The following is a 19,559-nucleotide window of genomic DNA, read 5'->3' as shown; positions in this document are numbered from 1 at the left end:
TGTGTGTGTGTGTGTGTGTGTGTGTGTGTGTGTGTGTGTAAAGTTGTTGAGTACCACTGAGTCAGAACCATTTCATAGCTGACCCCTGACCCTCCACTGGTTTTTCAGAGGCTATAAACTGCATGGGAGGAGACTGCCCATCTTTCTCCCACAGAGCAGAATCAAACCGCTTACCTTTGGGTTGGCAGCACAATTACTTACCTTTAAGGCACCAGAAAGCTCTAGTGGCGAGTAGCTGAGCTGCAATACCAAAGGCATGTGGTTCAAGGCCACCAGTTGCTCAACAAGAGAAGGATGGGAAGTCTCCTCCCATGCAGTTAACTGTCTCTGAAAACCTGCTGGAGTGTCAACTATGAGTCAGTTCTGACTCTCTGGTATACCACAACAGCAACAACAACATAACATGCATATGTATGTGTGTGTTTTTGAAAACTCACTGTAGCAGCCCTGCAGGAGGCCAAAGCAGAACTACGCATAATGTTTCTGAGGCTGTTAATCTTTACAGAGGCAGATAGCCACATCTTTCCCTAGCAGAGTGGCTTGTCGGTTCAAACTACAGACCTTTCAATTTGCAACTCATCTCTCTTCAGGCACTGAAATCCCAGAGCTCTCTGTGCATGTATATATGTGTATATGTGTGTATGTGTGTGTGTGTTTGTGTGTACTCAAATCAATATTATCCCACTGTGATCATTCTTCTCTGCATTTTTCTGTTGATTGATTTACCTGGAAGAACTAGCTTTTTGTTCTTAATGTGGATTTTTTTTTCTTCTGACTCCACACTTTAGTATTTCTTTGGTGATGGCAGATCTTTCCCCAAAATGACAAAGAATTTAGAAACATTTTCAATTTATTTTTAACATCTGTGTCAGTGAACAAAGAAATCAGGATCATTGACAGAGTGAAGAAGGAGGGAGAGAGGAACTTAATTAGCTTTGGCTTTTATAGAAGTTTCCATCAGTGCTGGCTGAACTGGGATGTGACATCTGATTGGATCTAATCACCAGAAGGAAGGTACACTAAATTGCCATGAACATACTTAGCACTTTTTACAATCTATCATTTTTAAAACTCTACAGAATTTCCTTAAGAAATAATTACCCTAAATAATTTTTACAATAAGCAAACCCAAAATTTCTGTCTTCACCTATAATGGTTCACTTGGCTCCAACATTACTATTCTACGTACACACACGGGTGCAATGTTTGTGCCTCTGGCTCTCCACCCTTCAGGAATTCTCTGCAACCTGAAGTGGGTAAGGAGAGTTGAAGATAAAAAGGAAAAACTAGATCTCTTCTACTTCCTAATGTCAAGGAGCAGAAGTAAAATCCCAGCTCAGTTACGCTCTGGGGTCGACAATGATTTAATGGGATCCTTGAGAAGTGTGGGTAGAGAGGGAGGCAATTTGCTAAAGATGCTCAAGGACCAGCCTAAGGGCTGAGTAAGTAACTGATAGACAAGGCCAGTGAGGGGAACTGGGTATGGGCTCAGTGACAATGAACCCCAAATCAAACCTACAGCCCTCAAGTTAATACCAACTCATAGCCACCCTGTAAGATAGAATAGAAGTGCCTGTAGGATTCCTACAGGAGCTCTGGTGGCTTAGTAGTAAGGAGCTGTGCTGTCAGCTCAAAGGCACACAGTTCCAATCCACCAGCCGCTCTGTGGGGGAAAGATGGGCAATCTCCTCCCACACAATTTACTGCCTTTGAAAGCCTGCTGGCGGGTCAGTTCTGGCTGGATGGTCAGAACAACAATAGGATTTCCAAGGTTGAAAATCATAACAAAAACAAACCTTTCTGCCAGAAAGTGGCTGGTAGTTTTAAACAACAGACCTTTTGGCTAGCAACTAAATTCTTTAACAATTTATACCATATCTTTCAGTGACCATGCAGCTCATCGAATGTGGCAAGAAAGCAGCAAAGAAGGCAGATGTATAACATCTTTCTGCTTTTCTTCTTTCTCTGTCATTCTCCAATGCTCCATCTCCATTTAGAAATTCCTGCACCCCTTCACTGCTCTCTGTACACTTGACCAATCTTCCCCAACAGCCTGTATACTCTCAGAAAGCAGGGTGATGATGCATTCAACTTTGCACCCTGAGAAGTTGTGGGATATATTAGATTGCTGAGTAAATATTTCTTTAAAAGAAAACAAGGTCTATGTCAGGCCATTCTGTGGCGCCTACACTTGTAAATTTAATTCCATATGATTTCCTTCTTAGTTACATAGTGTTGCTGCAACAGAAATAGCGCAAGTGTAGATGGTTTCAAAGAACAGCACACAGTACTGGAGAATGAAAATCTGAACCAGGGACTCAGAGTTTCTTGTAGGTCACCAGGGCATTTCTTGGTCCCTTGGCTTGAAGATGATCTTTCCATGACATCTGTTTTTACACAGACTGTGGCTCAGTTTAATATGCTCTCTGTATCCTTCAGAAGTGACTGTTGCTGTTAGGTGCTGTTGAGTCAATTACAACCCATTGCAACTTTAGGAACAACAGATAGTTTTTTAACAACTTCTTTTTAATTGTTATTTTAATGAAAGTTTACAGAAAAGTTACTTTTTCGTTCATTTATTGTCACACATTTTACCCCCTCCCTCCCTACTCACTCCCTCCATTCACTTTTCTTATTAGTTCATTGCTCCATCCTCCTAATCACTCAAGTCTTCTTTGCAATGTACCTCTTATTCTGGGCTGAACAACAGACCTTAACCCTCTCCTATCCTGTGCCATCCTCACAGACACACTGGAGTCCATAGTAGCAGTCACTGTGTCTATCCACCTGGTTGAGAGTCTTCAGTCAATCCACCTGGTTGAGAGTCTTCAGTCAATCCACCTGGTTGGGGTCTCCATCTGTTTCTCTGACCCTACACCTTTCTAAGCATGATGTCATTCTCCAAGGAATAGCTTCTCCTAGTTGCATACCCAAAGTATGTGAGGTGAAGCTTTATCATCTTTGCCTCCAGGGAACACTGACTGCATTTTCTCCAAGACACACTTGTTTGGGGTTTGTTTGTTTGTTTGTTTTGTCTTGTTGGCAGTTTATGGGATGTTCAGTATTCTTCTCCAACACCACAACTTAAAGGCATCAATTCTTCTGTCTTCTTTGTTCATTGTCCAGCTCTCACATACATAGCAAGTGATCAAAAAGACCATGGCTTAATTAGATGTAACTTAGTCCTCAAATTGACATCATTGTGCCTCAATAATTTGGAGAGGTCCCTGACTGCAGACTTTCCCAGTGCAATCCTGATTTCCTGACTGCTGGCACCAAGGATGTGGATCCAAGTAAAACGAAATTGTTGACAGCTTCAAACTTTTCTCCACCTATCATGATGTTGCCTTTCAGTCCAGTGGCAAGAATTTTGGGTTTGTTTGGTTTTTTTATGTTGAGATATAATCTATATTGAAGGCTGTATTCTTTGATCTTCTGCAACAAGTGCTTCAAAGTCCTCATTTTCAGCAAGCAAGGTTGTGTCATCTACATAACACAGGTTATTGATGCGTCTTCCTCCAATTTTGATGTCACGTTCTTCTTCACAGAGTCCAGCTTTTCAAATAATTTGCACAGCACATAGATTGAATAGATATATAGAGAGAGAATACAACCCTGACACAGTGTCTTCATTTTAAACCAGGTAGTGTTCCCTTGCTCTGTTTGTACAACAGTCTCTTGGTCTAGGTATAGATTTAACATGAGCACAATTAAGTGTTCTGGGGTTCCCATTCTTCTTAATGTTAGCCATAACTTGCTATGATTCACACAGCCAAATACCTTTGCATTGTCAAGAAAGCATAAATAGACATTATTCTGGAATTCTTTACTTTCAGCCAGAATCCATCTGACATCAGTAATGTCAGATTCCTCATGCCTACTTGAATTTCTGGCAGGAGATTGTTCATCTTCTGTGGAGCAACTGGTGGATTTTAACTCTTTGCCTTTGGGCTGGCAGTGTGACTCCTTACGCACAAGGACACCAGAGCCCCATTCCAAGTCACTAATGAGTAGAAATTGGTAGTATCATGTTATAAAATCAGAAATAAGTCTTCTAAAACTAAGGCTTTCAATGCTAATGGGAAAAAATATAAAATAAGTAGGACATTTTATTTTATCCATGTATTTACTCAATATATAACTATCAGGGCTAGCCTGTGTACCTTGAAGTATATTTGGCTTGGGGCACAAACTGAGTAAGAAATGGTTTCCACCACCTCCTAGGCGCTCTCACCTCAGAGGCCTTCCCTTATCATTCATCGAGCAGGTAGTGAGTACTGGAAGCACCAGCACACATGACATGACCCCTTTTGCATTTCATTTTTTTATTTCTTAACAAATGTTTCTATCCCATGCGCCAGGATCTTTTATAAGCATTATAAATTATTTACATAGGTGCTTTATAAATATTAACTCATTCTTTTTTTTATAACAACTCTAATAGGTCCAGAAAATCCATTCTTTATTATGACACACAGATTATCTCTTAACTCTTACAACAATCCAGTGAGGAGAATATTGCTGGTCCCAAGTCAAAACTGAGGGACATGAAGCTCAAAAAAGCTAATCTGCTAGCATCGCGTAGACTGCTAACTGGGAGAGGATTTGATTTTTGAACAGAGAGAGTACCCTGAGAGTCACACATTGAAGAAATAAGTGGATGAGTGAATATATCTTATTCATTTTATATCACTGGAAGTGTGTCCTGGAAATCCTACTCAGAGTCTGTCACCAGATTTGTCCGATGAGTGTTCAGAGGCTGAAGGGAAGATTCCAAGAACAGACTAGAATATTGGGTGCAGGAGGATGGTTTACCTGAGACTTTAGGAGCAGCATGTCCACTTAAATAACCAAAATCAAACCAAATCCACTCAAAACCAACTCACAGCTGCCTTGTAGGAGGGACTAACTACCCATAGACTTTCTGGCATAGTCCATAGAGAGCTGTTCTGCTGGTCAAAGGCCACACCTCTCTAAAGGTTCAAATCCACCAGTCACTCCAAGGAGAAAGATACTCAATCTCCATCCATACAATTTACAGTCTCTGAAAACCTGCTGAAGGGTCAGCTATGAACCAGTTCCAATTTGACAGAAATCACTTTTTTAAACTTTACAGAAAGAAGGTGTAATCTGTTATGGGTTATGCAGCTGACCAAAAGATCTTACATTTTTAATCCAACAGTGGCTCCACGGGAGACAGATGAATAATCGCCTCCTGTCAAAATGTACAGCCCCATAAGCTTGATGGACTTTTATCAACTTTACAGAAAGAAGGTGTAATCTGTTACGGGTTATGCTGCTGACCAAAAGGTCTTGCATTTTTAATCCAAAAGTGGTTCCCTGGGAGAAAAATGGATAATCGCCTCCTATCAAAACGTACAGCCCCATAAGCTTGATGGACAGTCACTTTGAGTCCAAACTGACTCAGTGGCAGTGAGTTTGGGTGAATGTTTATGCCTCATATTTCTCCTGCTCAGCAGTTGGTGTGTTTGAACCACTGACCCTTAGCTTAGTAGCCAAATGCTTTACCCACAGGAGAAACTTTGAAAAGTCCAAATCTCATTGGCAGGGCTCCAGAGGTAAGGATTTTGCTCAGATGGACCAACAAACATGGATCACCACTCTACCCACCACATTCAAACAGGTGCCGCTCCACAAGAGCCTTGTCACCTCCAAGTCAGGCCAATCTGCACACTCACTTCAGAGCGGGGGAAGAGGGAGCACAATTCAGCCTGACCTTGCTGTCCATCCCCTCGGAGGGTGCCCACCTCGGATACAGGCACAGGAGCTGATGTCACCACCTGTCTCCATGAGCCAAACTGGAGGCCCCATATCTACCACAGACCAAGCAAAGAGTAAGCATCTGACAGCAGGTCATCTGAGCAGACAGAGGTGGAAGATGTCAAGGGGACAAAGCACTCGAGCAGATAATTAGCCTTCAAGCATCAGTCTCATCAGAACAAGAACCCACAACACCTGGAGCACGGAGGTAGGTTTTAGTACGTACACATACATATACATACATTCAGCACAGTAATTATCCAGTCGTTTCAAACTCATGGTGGCCCCCTGTGTGTCAGAGGACAACTGTTTTCCACAGGGTTTCAATAACTGTAATTTTGGAGGAAGTGGATCACCAGTCCTTTCTTCTGAGGCACCTCTGGTTGGATTGGAACCTCCAATCTTTTGGTTACTGCTTGAGTGTCTTAACCATTTGCACCAGTCAGAAATGCCTTGGTACACAGTAAGCGCACAATTACTGTTGCTGTTGAATGGTCAGCCTGGTTGGTAGAGATCTCTCTGAGGTAGGATCGTGAGTATAAAGACAGACTGTTCAGATAATACTATTAGATCATTCTTCCTTTTATGTACAAAGGTCTATTTCCTTCACACCCCTCTCTGCTCCACACCAGCCCATCTCCTCTTTGGAATGAACATCATTTCCTTCAGCTGCTCCTTAAATGACTTGGTCTCCAGTCTTCTCCACCTCTCAGTCCTGTCCTCTGGAAATGCCCCATTTGCTAAACATCTGTATCTCAAAAAAACAAAACTTAAACTCATTGCCTTCAAATCAGAACTAACTCATGATTGACTATACGGGAGGTTTTCAGAGGTTGTGAATTGCATGGGAGGAGACTGTCCATTTTTCTTTCTCAGAGTCATTGGTGGCTTCTAACTCCCAGAGAGACAACATCTTTGGATTAGTTGCCCAACTCTCTACCCACCAGGCTAATGGACCCCTAAACATCTATATCTACCAAGGCCAATGTCTACTTCAAGATCTGATGGGACATAATTTTTAAGTGGAAAGAAGAAAAGGAATTCTCATTCTCGATAGCATTGTTTACCACAGAACTCTGCAGACCAATCTGAAATGTCTTTTTCTGACCAATCAGGCTGGAGGGCAAAGTTTTCCTCTCTCCCAACTGAGGCAAGAGAGGCTTCTTCTGGGCACTATTGAACGATTAAGCCCATCTGCACTAGAGACTCCCTTATGGTGGCAGTATTCTCACCTCATTTGAGGTTATATATAACCTGTCAAGAAGAGGAAAAGAAATGTAATTGTCAACTTCCAGGACAAAAGCGTTGATAGGTGCCCCTGCTAAATATTTCTTTCTTGACTAAGGATGACAATGCCTTTGAGTTGTTGTGCTGGAGAAGAGCATTTAACATACCATGGACTGCCAAGAGAACAAACAGGTTCGCCTTGGAGAAGGTGAAACTAGGTTTCTCCTTAGAGGCAAAGACTGTGAGCTTCATCTCACACACTGTAGGCACATGGTCAAGAGGGACCAGTCCTCGGAGAAGGACATCATGCTTGGAAGGGTGTAGGGACAAAACAGAAAAGGAAGACACATATGAGATGGATTAACAAAATAACTGTGGTAATATGGGTTGGTGTCTCAGCGTCAGTGAAATTGGCTCAGAACAGAGCAGTGTTCAGAGCTGTTGTACATAAGGTTGCTATGAGTTGGAAGGCACATAACAACAACAATTTGAATGACAATTTACAAACAAAATTTTGTTATCATTCAATTAGCACATTTGTTTCATAATATAGTATATAATATAGAAGGCAAGCACTGATGATGTAGTCTGTAGGAGTCACATTGCTAACCCAAAGTCCATACTTCCTCTGGCAGTTCAAACCCACTAGCATCTCCAAGAGAGAAAGACAGGCAATCTCCCCCTGTGTAATTTACAGTCTCATAAACCCAATGGAGAGTCAGCTATGAGTGAATGAGTGCACTTTCTCCCTGCACTTCTCATTTCTATTAATCTTCCTGTGCAGTCTGGGCTTTATGATTGGACATTTCTCTCTTTTAACCTTACCTGGTTGGTTATTCCTAGGAGTGAGTGCCTCCCTGGCATTAGTGCTCACCCAATCACCGGTCTATTTGACTGACAGCTGAGCCACAGGAATGAATTTTGTTCCAAAATCAAATAATGACTAAAGGACATGGTCCTGGGGGTTCCACTAGTCTCTATTAGATCCAGAAGTCTGGCCTTTCTTACGTATTGTTTTTGGTGAGGTTTTTTCCCCAGTTTGGTTGCATATTTCCCCCCTACTCTGTTCAGGGCCAGCTGCCATGATCCTTTGATAGAGGTCAGCAGTGGTGGCCAGGCACCCTTCTGGATTTTTCATGTGGCCACCTTTGAACCTTTCAGGAAAAAGATGACTTCTGAGTCTCAGGAAAGTGATTCTTCAAGTCAAAGCTACAAAGCAACTCTCATTTTAACCCATTCTAACTTTGGGAGATCAGCATCTCCCTCCCTACGTGCAAGGGGACTGGGAATTCCTGAGTGGTCAGGAACAGCAGTCAGCTGGTTGTGGCCTGTCTAGACCAGTTTGAGGAGCACCGTGTCCTCTTGTTCACCAGTCTTATTCAGCAGCACTTTCAACAACCCTTTTTCTCATGTTTAGGTTGGTAAGAACAGATTTAAGTTCCTTTTCCCACTTTTTTACCTTCTCCCACAAAACTCAAATGTGTCAGAAGAGAAGAAATTTCTACTATTATTGTCAGCAATGAGACTGAAATAACATGCCACCATCAAACACCAGTGTCCCTTTCACAGATAGCAACACACAGAGAGTAACAGATCTCAAAGTACTACCCAGTGCACTTACATCCAAACGGTGTCATTATCACAACATGACAGAGTTGGGCATGCTGTATAGTCTGTTGTAAAGGTCTGCCATGCTTCTCTGGTGCCATGAAAATGATTTCAAATGTATTCAGTCAGATCGGCCTTGAGAACTCAGAACGACACAGGAGCTGCAAGTAACTCCTAAGGCAAAGAGAATGAAAATTCCCCTGATAGTGGGCATCAGAGGTCATCAGTTTTCTGTGCCATCTGGAACACTGGGAGAGACTGTCAGTCCAAGGACCTATGAAGTATGTTTATCATCATAAAGCTTCTAGTGCTAGGATCAAGGAGCTGCTTCCAACAGCTCAAATACACAGGCCCAGCCTCCTTGCCAGAGCAGCTCATCCCAGCCCCATTGTCCAAAGCCCATTGTCAAGTTCCAATGGTCATAGGCCCTTTTGCAGGTTACTGTGCCTCTGTTTCCTCATCTTTGAAAGGTAGAACAATAAAAGATTGGTATATTTTATAGATGTGAAGGTTTAAAAGTTTAATATGCAGAAAAAGATTTGGAACAAGACTTGCATTTGTAAATGCTCAATCAATATTGTTTATATACTTGCAGAGTCAGCCCTGTTAGCAGGGGTCTCCGTACAGTGCAAACATGTGATGAATATAAAGACAGACTGTCCAACAACATGAACATAATTATTTGTCAGTATATTCCACACATGGAGGAAAATGTTGAAGTAGAAAATATTTTGTCGTGTGTATACATAGCACAGAGAGACAGAGACTACTTCAATGATACTAATTGATGGTTATTAGCATGTTCTTCTACTTATTAGACAAAGATCTGTTGCTTTCTCATATCATTTATCCCCATACTAACCCTCTCCTCTTTGGGCAAACATCCCATTAGCTGCTCTTCAAATGACCTGGTTTCCAGTCCCCTCACCTTCCCTATCACTCTCCTCCAGACAACTTAGTAAACATTCATCTCTAAAAGCTAGTTTCCAAACAAACCAATGTTCCAAGGTCAGGTCCACCATCACCTCCACTGCAGGGACTTCAGCTGCATGCACTGAGCAGCGGGCAGCCCCGCCCAGCCCCAGGGAGCCAGCATCACCCAGCCTCTCCAGCTCCTCCTGCTCACAGATGTGCTGGCTCCCTTGACCAGTGTTCTGGAACCTCTGGTGGAGGAATCTGACTAGCACCTTCTCACCCAGCCAATTTGGAGGGGCTTCTTCAAAGGGGTAGGCATTTCCTCTGCTGAAATCTGTCTCCCTTGATTTTGTCCTCATGATGCATCACTTGGGTTGTTCGCACACCCTGCTTTAACATCTCTGCTTGCCTTGCTCTGGCTTCAGTTAGACTCCTGTGTGAGACTGTTCCCAGAGAGACTTACAATGGGACCCTCCTTAGCCCACGAAAGGAGTTTGCTGCACTCCCCCAGGCACCATCCCATGAGGACAAGGTGTTGTTTTGCTGCCTCTACAGCTCTTTAAAACCGCAACTGCATCCAGACACAGAAATAGAAGCCACACCCAAGCTGGCTTTGGAGTGGTGCATTGGAATTGGTGCCATTCTCCTGCCACGAATTTAGAGCATCCTCCCACAGAAGGCACTCGAGCAGCTGTTCCAGGGACAGGCCCAACTGAGGGATGGGCCCTTGAGCAGGGCAGCTCACCCCCACCCCCATGCCAACTCTTCATTCTTCCAACAACCTTGCTACAATTCCACATCCAGTTGCCTAACTTCTAAGAAACTCTCGCAGGCAGCAATACTGCCTTTCTCCAGATGGTACCAACTGCTGAGAGCCCCTTCCAATAAAGCGCTAGTGTTCTCCCTGGAGACACAGGCTAAATTGTGTTCTGCTCAAAGCCTGCTCTGTTCCCTGGCTCACAAGCCCGTTTGGCTTCCTCCACCCTCCACTCCATCCAGAGAAGACGCTACAGGTGTGTGCAGGCAACCAGGGGGCACCAATGCATCTACAGTGATCAGCTCGTAAAAAGAAATTGCTTGTCGCTATGGCTAAATTGCTTGGAATTCTTTCTTTCTCTTCTCTCTAGAGGAAAATGTCTCTTTTTGTTTCCCTCTCACTGTTTTTTTCTTTTTTAAAAAGAAAAGGGAAGCCTGACAGTATAAGGCAATCTGACTTGATTTCACTCGTGATTAAAGTATAAGTGAGATTGTTCTTTTTCTTGGAATGTCTCCTGTCGTCTGATACCAGTCATTGGTCATTTTTATCTGATGGCATTCATCTGGTGAACTGAAGTTTGGAGCACACATCTGTGTTTTAATTCCTTCCCTGAATCTGCGTGAGTATGAACACTTGCCTTAATTTTGGCAACTAAAAAGGCTGACTAAAGTGTCTCCACTCCAGCAAAGGGAGGTGGTCTGGCGAAGCTTAGCTTCTGCGACGGAACACAGAAGGGGCAATGTGCCAGAAACTTTAGCATCCACACTCCACTAGTCACTGCCACCCTGTAGACAAATTAAGCCAGTCACCCACAGTGTAGTAGTTAATCCAGCCCAGTTCCTTTCATGACAAGTGACCTGAACAAAGGTCCCTGAGAGTGACATTAGCAGTCAGTGACCATGTAGGGTGGGGAAAGTTCTTACACAGATACCTTGAAGAAATAGAAAAGACATTCCCTACATCTTTGTCTTTCCCACTAACACATTCCCACTACATTTTTTAGAATTGAACAACATGAGTGCATGACTATAGATATATTTGAGTAGATAATTTTCCCTGAATGTAGTTCTGGAGACTGAGAAAGCCTTTCAAGGCTAAGAGCCAGGCTTCTCTGCTGCCTTTCCTCTCTCTCCCTGTTCGTTCTGAAAACTTTCCCCAGTTGGGTATGTGAAGAGCCATTTAAAGGGTCCTGACATTAGTCTTTCACATTGGGTTTCATGTTTGGGTTTTGTTGGGATTTTTTTTAATATATGTACTCTTCCCTCTTGGTATTTTTTCCCTTGTCATTATTTTGTGTGTCTTCGTTCATTCTTACCCTGACTGTCTCTTCCCCATGTATGCCTATATCTCTTACACTCCATGCCTTCCCTTACTGTGGTGATACTGTGCTGACCATCCGCTTACCGTCTTACTTTTGAGTATGACTTGTCCCCAAGCTCCTTCTTTCACAAAGTAGACCTTGTGCAGCAACTCTTGCAGCAACCGTACAAAAGACCAAGGAATAACAATCAGCCAAGTGACGTAAAATGAAGTGGGTATGGAGGGAATAGTGAGTGACACATTATGAGAAATCTTTCTTGGTTATACACTCAGAGCCATTAATTCTCCTCAACCTTGTCTGGGCCACTAGTCAGGCCGCTGCTAATGAATCAGAGAAAATATTGTTAAATGCTGTGGGGCAGCTCATCCAGTTCACCACTTGACTTCTTTCGAGGTTATGAGCCATATTCTTCATTCTAGTTCCAGCACTGGCCATGTCCTCCTGTGTAGCACTGACTCAGTAGACATCCCATACATCCCAGTTGTTCTGGCTCAGCCTAGAATGGTTGGAAAAGCAATGGCCTGTGGTACCAAGAAAACTCAGCTTACAAAGCTATTTCCTAATGCCTTCATAAATCCAAACAATGGATTAACTAGTGAAGAATGTCTGCTCGAACATTATGCTCTTTTAATACCCAGCTACATGCGATCAAACTGGCAGCAACAACTATGTAAAAAGATTATATGGGAACTTTAGGGGATAGTTGAGTTTGTGTTAGAGGGACAAACAGCTCAGAAAAGGAGGGTGAAATGGTTCCAAATTCATACATGTGAAACACTTTAGTGTACGTTTTGCTCTGTATATTCTCAACAACAATGGAATACATTGTCAAGGAAGAAAACACTCAGAATCTTAGAGCCTCTTTTTTTTCTTGAGATTTTAATGAATGTTTATAGAGAACTTGGATTTCCATTTTTCATTGTTGCACATTTTCCTTCCACCCTCCTGCCCCCTACAGTTTGCTTTTTTCCTTTGGAAAAAAACAACCACCACCAACTTTCTTTGTTATACAGTCATATACCCCCAGTCCACTTTACTATGCAGCTCTTATTCATGACCCTTGCCATGCCAGTAATACCTAATTACATATATATAATATATATATATATATATATTTTCCTTTTATACAGTTCCCGCCCTCATCTGTTTCAATGCCATATACACTATTTATCCCCTCTTTTCTTAGTTTCCCCCAGCTCCCATGTCAGTCCTGTTTTATAACAGTGGCATTATGCCATATTTGTCTTTCTGTGACTGAGATATTTCCTTCAGCATAATGTCCTCCATGGTCACTTATTTTGTATAATATTTCATGAGTTCCTGTTTTTCAGTGCTATATAATATCCCATTCTGTGAATATAGCAGAGCTTTTTGCTATTCTTACTAGGGTAAGATGATATATCATAGTTGTTTTGTTTTGCATCTCTCTTAGAGCTAGGGATTTTGAAGACTTCTTCATGTGTATGTTCACCATCTGAATGTCTTCCTTGGGGAAGTGTCTGTTCATATACTGTGCCCATTTTGCAATTGTGTTGTTTACCTTTATCTTCTTGTGGCATACAAGTATTCTATCAATTCTAGACAGAAGTCCCTTATCAGACATGTCATTATTGTTGTTGTTGTTGTTAAGTGTCATCAAGTCGTAGACAACTCATAGCGACCCTATGAATGAAAGGCCTGAACACTTGTATAATTTCCATTGTTTCTCCAAGTTCATAGGGTTTCCTGAGGCAAGCTATTTCAGAAGTGGATGCCTCTCCTGCTTCCAAGCTTTTTTGATCAGTGAGCTCAACCAAACATCAGTGTCATAGTATTCAGCATCACAACAACCATGAGTTACCTCTGTATAGCAAATGGCTGACCAGTACTATACCACTTAGAAGAATGTTTGACCAAAAACAATTAAAACCAGGCCTGAATGCCACAGATTAAAATCACCCACCTTTAGCATTACCAAGTCTGTGGCTTCACTTTTTACCCTGCTGGAGAAGTATTTGGATGTGCATAAGGGTTTGATTCTTAGAAGATCCCATTCAGCTATTTTATCCTCTCCTGGTTGTAGGTTTTTCAGGATGCTTGCAAGATTGTTCATGTTGTGGATTAATGCTTGTAGGGTTCTTCCAATCTTTTCTCTAATGAAGTTTATAGTCCTTGGTTTTAGTCTTAGGTCCTTGATCCATTTTGAGTTGGGTTTTGTGTATGGTTTAAGGTGTGGGTTTTGTTTGAGTTTTCTGCAGATGGTTTTCCAATTTTGCCAACACCATTTGTTTAAAAGGCTCTCATTTCCCCACTTAACTGATTTCATCTCCTTGCAAAAAATCAGTGACCATAGGTAGGTGGGCTGATTTCTGGGTTCTCCATTCTATTCCATTGATCTATATATCTGTCATGGTACCAGTACCAAGCTGCCTTGACCACTATGGCAGTATAATAGGATTTGTAATCAGGTAGTGAGATGCCTCCTACCTTGTTTCCCTTTTTAAGAAGTACTTTACTTATTTTGGGTGTCTTTCTATTCCAAATGAAAGTGGAGATTGCCTCTTCCATCTTGCTGAAGAATGGAATTGGTATTTGTATTGGTATTGCATTGAAGGTGTAAATTGCCTTTGGTAGGATAGTCCTTTTCATGGGTCTTCCTATCCATGAGCAAAGGATATTCTTCCACTTCTTCTGGTTTTATATTGATGGATTTGGATTTTTTTTTATCCAATTTGCTACTCTTTTTCTCTTCAATGGTGCATTTAAACCATTTGCATTCAGTGTGATTATTGAGAGGCAAGGTTTTGTTACTATTAGAGCCACTATTTACTAGCTGTGGGCAGGTTACCATCTCTGAGTCTCAGTTTCCCCATTGTAAATTGAAGCTGTAATACTTACTCTTAGGGAGCTCTGGTTGCCTAATGGGTAAGGAGTTATGCTGCCAACCCAAAGTTAAGCAGTTCTACTCCACCAGTTGTTTTGTGGGAGGAAGATGAACAGTCTCCCAATATGATTTACAACCTCTGAAAACCCACTGAAGACATGAGTTGGTCCCAACTTAACAGTACATAACAACACAACTACTTAATCCACAGGTTGCTGAGGGGATGGAATAAGTATGCTAAATGCTTCAAAAGAAGTTCTGGTGGCATTGTGTATAGTGCATCATACTGCTAACCAAAAGATCTCATGTCTCCAGCTGTTCAAATCCACCACTATCTCAGTGGAAGAAAAATTATGGGCAGTCTTTTCCTGTCGAGACATACAGGCTCAGAAACTTGATGAAGGGTTGCTATGGGTCTAAATGGACTCAAAAGCAGTGGGTTTTGAGTTTTGGGTTAAGTCCCTCAAACCTAATAGATGTCCAGTAAGTATATTCTTCCCTTCAAATTCATTTCCAAAATATGATTATATTTTTCTAAAGTGTAATATACCACTATGATCTCTTGACAGTTTATCAGCAAGCAAGACCCTCCCACATCTTTTACTGCAACTCTGCTTCCTAATATTAAAAAATTTACATTGTTTAATGAGAATAATCAGGAATTATTCTCTCACTACTACCAGTGACCAAATCATGTTTGGAAATGGGGAAATGTATACAAAAGCATTTTGTAACATGATTGTAAGAAGTCTATCAATGGGGATCCACTGTCACATTCACCAGTAAAAACTTTGGTCCTCATAACTGATATTACCAGTTAAATAAACTCATTCTATGTTGGGTTGCTAACCAAAAGGTTGATAGTTCAAATCTACCAGCTGTTCCATGGGCAAAAGACAAGGAAAGCCTGCTCCTAATAAGATTTACAGCCTTGGAAACATGGTGGAGAGTCGCCATGAGTCAAAATGAACTTAGTGGAAATAGGTTTTTGAGAGTTATTTGAGCCCTAGTGGCATAGGGGTTAAAGAACACAGCTGCTTACCAAAAAAGATCAATAGATTGATTCTATCCACCAGCTGCTCCACAGGAAAAGCCCAGAGTGGTTGGCTTCGATAAAGATTACAGCATGGTAACCTACAGGGCAATTCTACTCTGTCTACAGGGTGGTGATGGCTTGGAATTGACTTGATGACAGTAGGTTTGGTTTTGGGTTTTGGCATTTGTATACTATTATTGTAAGACTTTAACTAGTGGCATAGTTTATAACATGTGTATTTGTTGTTATTGTGTGCCATTGAGATGGAACTGCCTCATAGCTGATCATTCAGCAGAACTTCAGAGGACGTAAATCATACAGGAGGAGACTGCCCATCCTTCTCCCACTGAGAAGCTGGTGGATTCAAACTGGGTGCCTTTGTGATTGCAGTTCAGCTTTTACCACTAGGCCACCAGAGCTTTGTTCATATGATATGTTGTTATGTACCATCAAGTGGGAACAGACCCATAGCTGATCCTCCAGCAGGTTTTCATGGTGTTCATGTGTAAAACTGCTTTAATTGCTGCATTCATTTAACACATATTTCTTGATCATCTGTGTGCTAGCATTGTGCTAGATGCTGGGTACACATGGCAGACACACTGACAAAGCCTAGGCTTCTGGAGATAGAACACAGGCATTTCTTATCAATAATAATACATACACTTGTAAATATTTCTGAAGTTAGGCTAGATCTTACAAACAATGCTGCTGACTAGGCCACAGTTGGGCAAGCAAAACTTGGTCATGTTGTCAACACTTCAATTTGAGTGATGTGCAATTTTGGTACATGGGTTAGGCTTAATTGTCAGTTAAAATGTTTTCTCAAAGAATAATCTGTGATTTGTATGCAAAAAAAGCACAGAACCTTCAGAAAGGTGTAAATTTTATATCATCATTGAAGGAATTCCTGCCATCCCATATTTTCTACAAGGTAACAACCAAGTATTTTACAGAAAGATAATTGCAATATATGAAGCTAGTTTGATGATGCATGTGCAAAAGGATTACCCATCACACTCTAAGAAAAGCCACTGACAGTAGAAGAAATTGGCAAATCCTTAAAATAGATAAAAGACACCTTAAAACAGTGAGAGGCTACTATGACAAATCTATGCATGACAGACTATCATTACGGCCTATCACAGTTTAGTGTATAGCTTTCTTTTCTCATTCTCTATTATATAGAGGGGGAGGAAGGGGCAAAGGGGGAGAGAGGAAGGAAGGGTGGGACAGAGGGAAAGAGAGGGAGAGGGAGAGGGGTGTGGTTGGTAAGTGCCATGGCGTTGTTTACAAGAACTCATATCAACCCTATGAACAACTGATGGAAACCTTACTCTCTCCTGATTCATTGTAACATTCACTGCCTTATCCAAGCCCACTGTCGCAGTCATTGTGTCAGTCCACCTTGTAGAGAGAGGGTTTTCCTCTCTTTCATTGGCCTTCTTTCTTTCCCAGTACGATGTCTTTTTCCAAGGACACAATGTGCATCATACTGGCCATAGCCTGATTGTTGTTGTTAGGTGCTGCTGAATTTAGTATGACTCATAGCAACCCTATGAACAACTGATCTGAACACTATCCTATCCCATGCCATCCTCACTGGATCTAGACACTTGAGCCCATTACCACAGTCACCATCTCAACCCACCTGGTCAAGGATCTTCCTCTCTTTTGCTTCCCCTCTACCTTCCCTCTCCAAGGAATAACCTCTCCTAGTGCATACTCCTAAAGTATGTGAGATGAAGCTTCATCATCTTTTCCTCCAAGGAGCACTCTGGCTGCACCCTCTCCAAGATATATCTATTTGTTCTCTTGGAAATCCATGGGATCTTCAGCACTCTTTTCTGACACCACAGTTGAAAGGCATCAGTTGTTTTGTCTTCTTTTATCCAGCTTCCAGATGCATAGAAGGTGACTGAAAAGATCAGGGCCCGAGTCAGGTGCATCTTTGTCCTCAAACCGACATCATTACTCCTCAATAATTTGGAGAAGACCCTGACTACAGACTTTCCCAGTACAATTCATCTCCTGACTGCTCGTACCAAGTGTACTGGTTATAGATCCAAGTTAAGATGAAGTCATTAACAGTCTCCATCCTTTCTCTGTCCATCATGATTAGATTCAATGAAATAATACATTAAATAAGCAAATAAAATAATTGGAGGTCATGACAGTATCATAAGACAATAAAGAAAATACTGTGATAAGGACTAACAGGATAATCTGATTTCTAGGGAAAAGTCAAGAAGGGCCTGGAAACCCAAGAAAGTGTCACTATGGGCAGGAAACAACTCTACAACAGTGGGTTCAGTTTAGTTTGGGATCTCATGTCAGCAGATCCTGGGTGGGGGCAGAAATAAAGCTAGTTTGTTGATGCTAACCAAGAGGTTGGTGGTTTAAGTTCACCCAGAGGGCCTTAGAAGAAAGGTCTGAGAAGAATGTCTATGCTTTATTCACTATGCAAAGGCATTTGATTGTGTGGATCATAACAAGTTGTGGCTGACATTGAGAAGAATGGGAGTCTCAGAGCACTTAATTGTGCTCATGTAAAACCTATACCTGGACCGGGAGGCTATCGTGTGTGTGAACAGAGCAGAACATTGCATAATTTAAAATTGAGAAGGGAGTGTATTAGGGTTGTATTCTCTCTCCATATCTATTTAATCTGTGCTGAACAAATTATTCAAGAAGCTGAACTCTATGAAGAGGAATGTGGCATCAGAATTAGAGGGAGATTCATCAATAACCTGCATTATGCAGATGATACAACCTTGCGTACTGAAAGTGAGGAGGACTTGAAGCACCTGTTGCAAAAGATCAAGGAACGTAACCTTCGGTGTGGATTGCTCATATGGTACTTTCTGAATTTTTTTCTTTCCTGCCAGCTCCCAGCATTCTACTTTCTGTATTTATACATTCACCTATTTTAGACTCTTCATATTAATGGAAAATATAATTTATGACTTTTGTACCCTGGATAATAGACTGCACTATCAACCCAAACCCAGGAAGGTAGTTGAAATCCACCAATACCTCCTCAAGCAAAATATAGACAATCTCTTTCCATGTGATTTACAGTCTCTGAAAACTTACTGAAGAGTCATTTATGAGTTGGTTCTGACTCAAAGACAATGAATTAAGACCATTCATTGTCAGATAATTGTTTTCAAAATAAATTTTTAAAAAGAAAAAAAAAGGAAAGATCTGGCAGTCTACTTCTAAAAAAATCCAGTCACTGGGAATCCTGATAGCACACTTCTGTTCCGACACACACGGGATTACTGTAACTCAGCCTCAACTCAATGGCAACTGCTCAGTTTTTCTGGTTTTATCTCATGTCATCCTCACAACTTCTCTATGACACAGGTACAAAGTTCCACTGACAGACAAGGAAATGGAAACCGTAGCTTAGAGGACCAAAGACCCATGGACAGCTGTCCTGAAACTCAGCAAAAAGCTGCTCATCACTGAGGAAAGTGTGGTGTTTCAGACGGAGGGAATGAAGACAGAATCACCTTTGAATACTTTAAGTATACAAAATGTGGCATATACCAAAAGCCACATATCAGCATCTCAACAACTATAGCTACCTAGAAGGGACTATAATTGTTTCTTTCACAGAAGAGACTGGAGTTTAAGTAGATTAAGAGATTTGCCACAGCATCACTCAGTTAATGAACAGAAACATCAAAATTAGAATCCAGGACTTCTGAGTGCAAATTGTGTGCCTTTCTACTGCACCACCTGAAGGGGGGAAATGTGAATTAAATGATCTTGTGAAATACCATTCTATATCTAACTGAAATTTCTTTGTTATTGATTCAACTCAAAGGATCTTTCAGTCAAACAGCACCTAGTTCTTTCCTCTGGTTCCTCTTAATCCATTGATTCCAAGCGGGTAGAGAGGCCAGCAAAAGGGGAATTGTTGTTATGTACCATCAAGTCACCTGCAACTCATAGCAACCCTATGCACAACAGCTCTGAAGCCTACTCTATCCTGAACTAGTCACACTAACTCCAATACACCTACCCCTATTACCGCAGTTAA

This window comes from Elephantulus edwardii, unplaced genomic scaffold, assembly GCF_000299155.1.
Source record: "Elephantulus edwardii isolate Elephantulus edwardi_28Jun2011 unplaced genomic scaffold, EleEdw1.0 scaffold00145, whole genome shotgun sequence".
In the NCBI taxonomy this organism is placed as follows: Eukaryota; Metazoa; Chordata; class Mammalia; order Macroscelidea; family Macroscelididae; genus Elephantulus; species Elephantulus edwardii.
Note: the sequence above shows the minus strand (reverse complement) of the source record.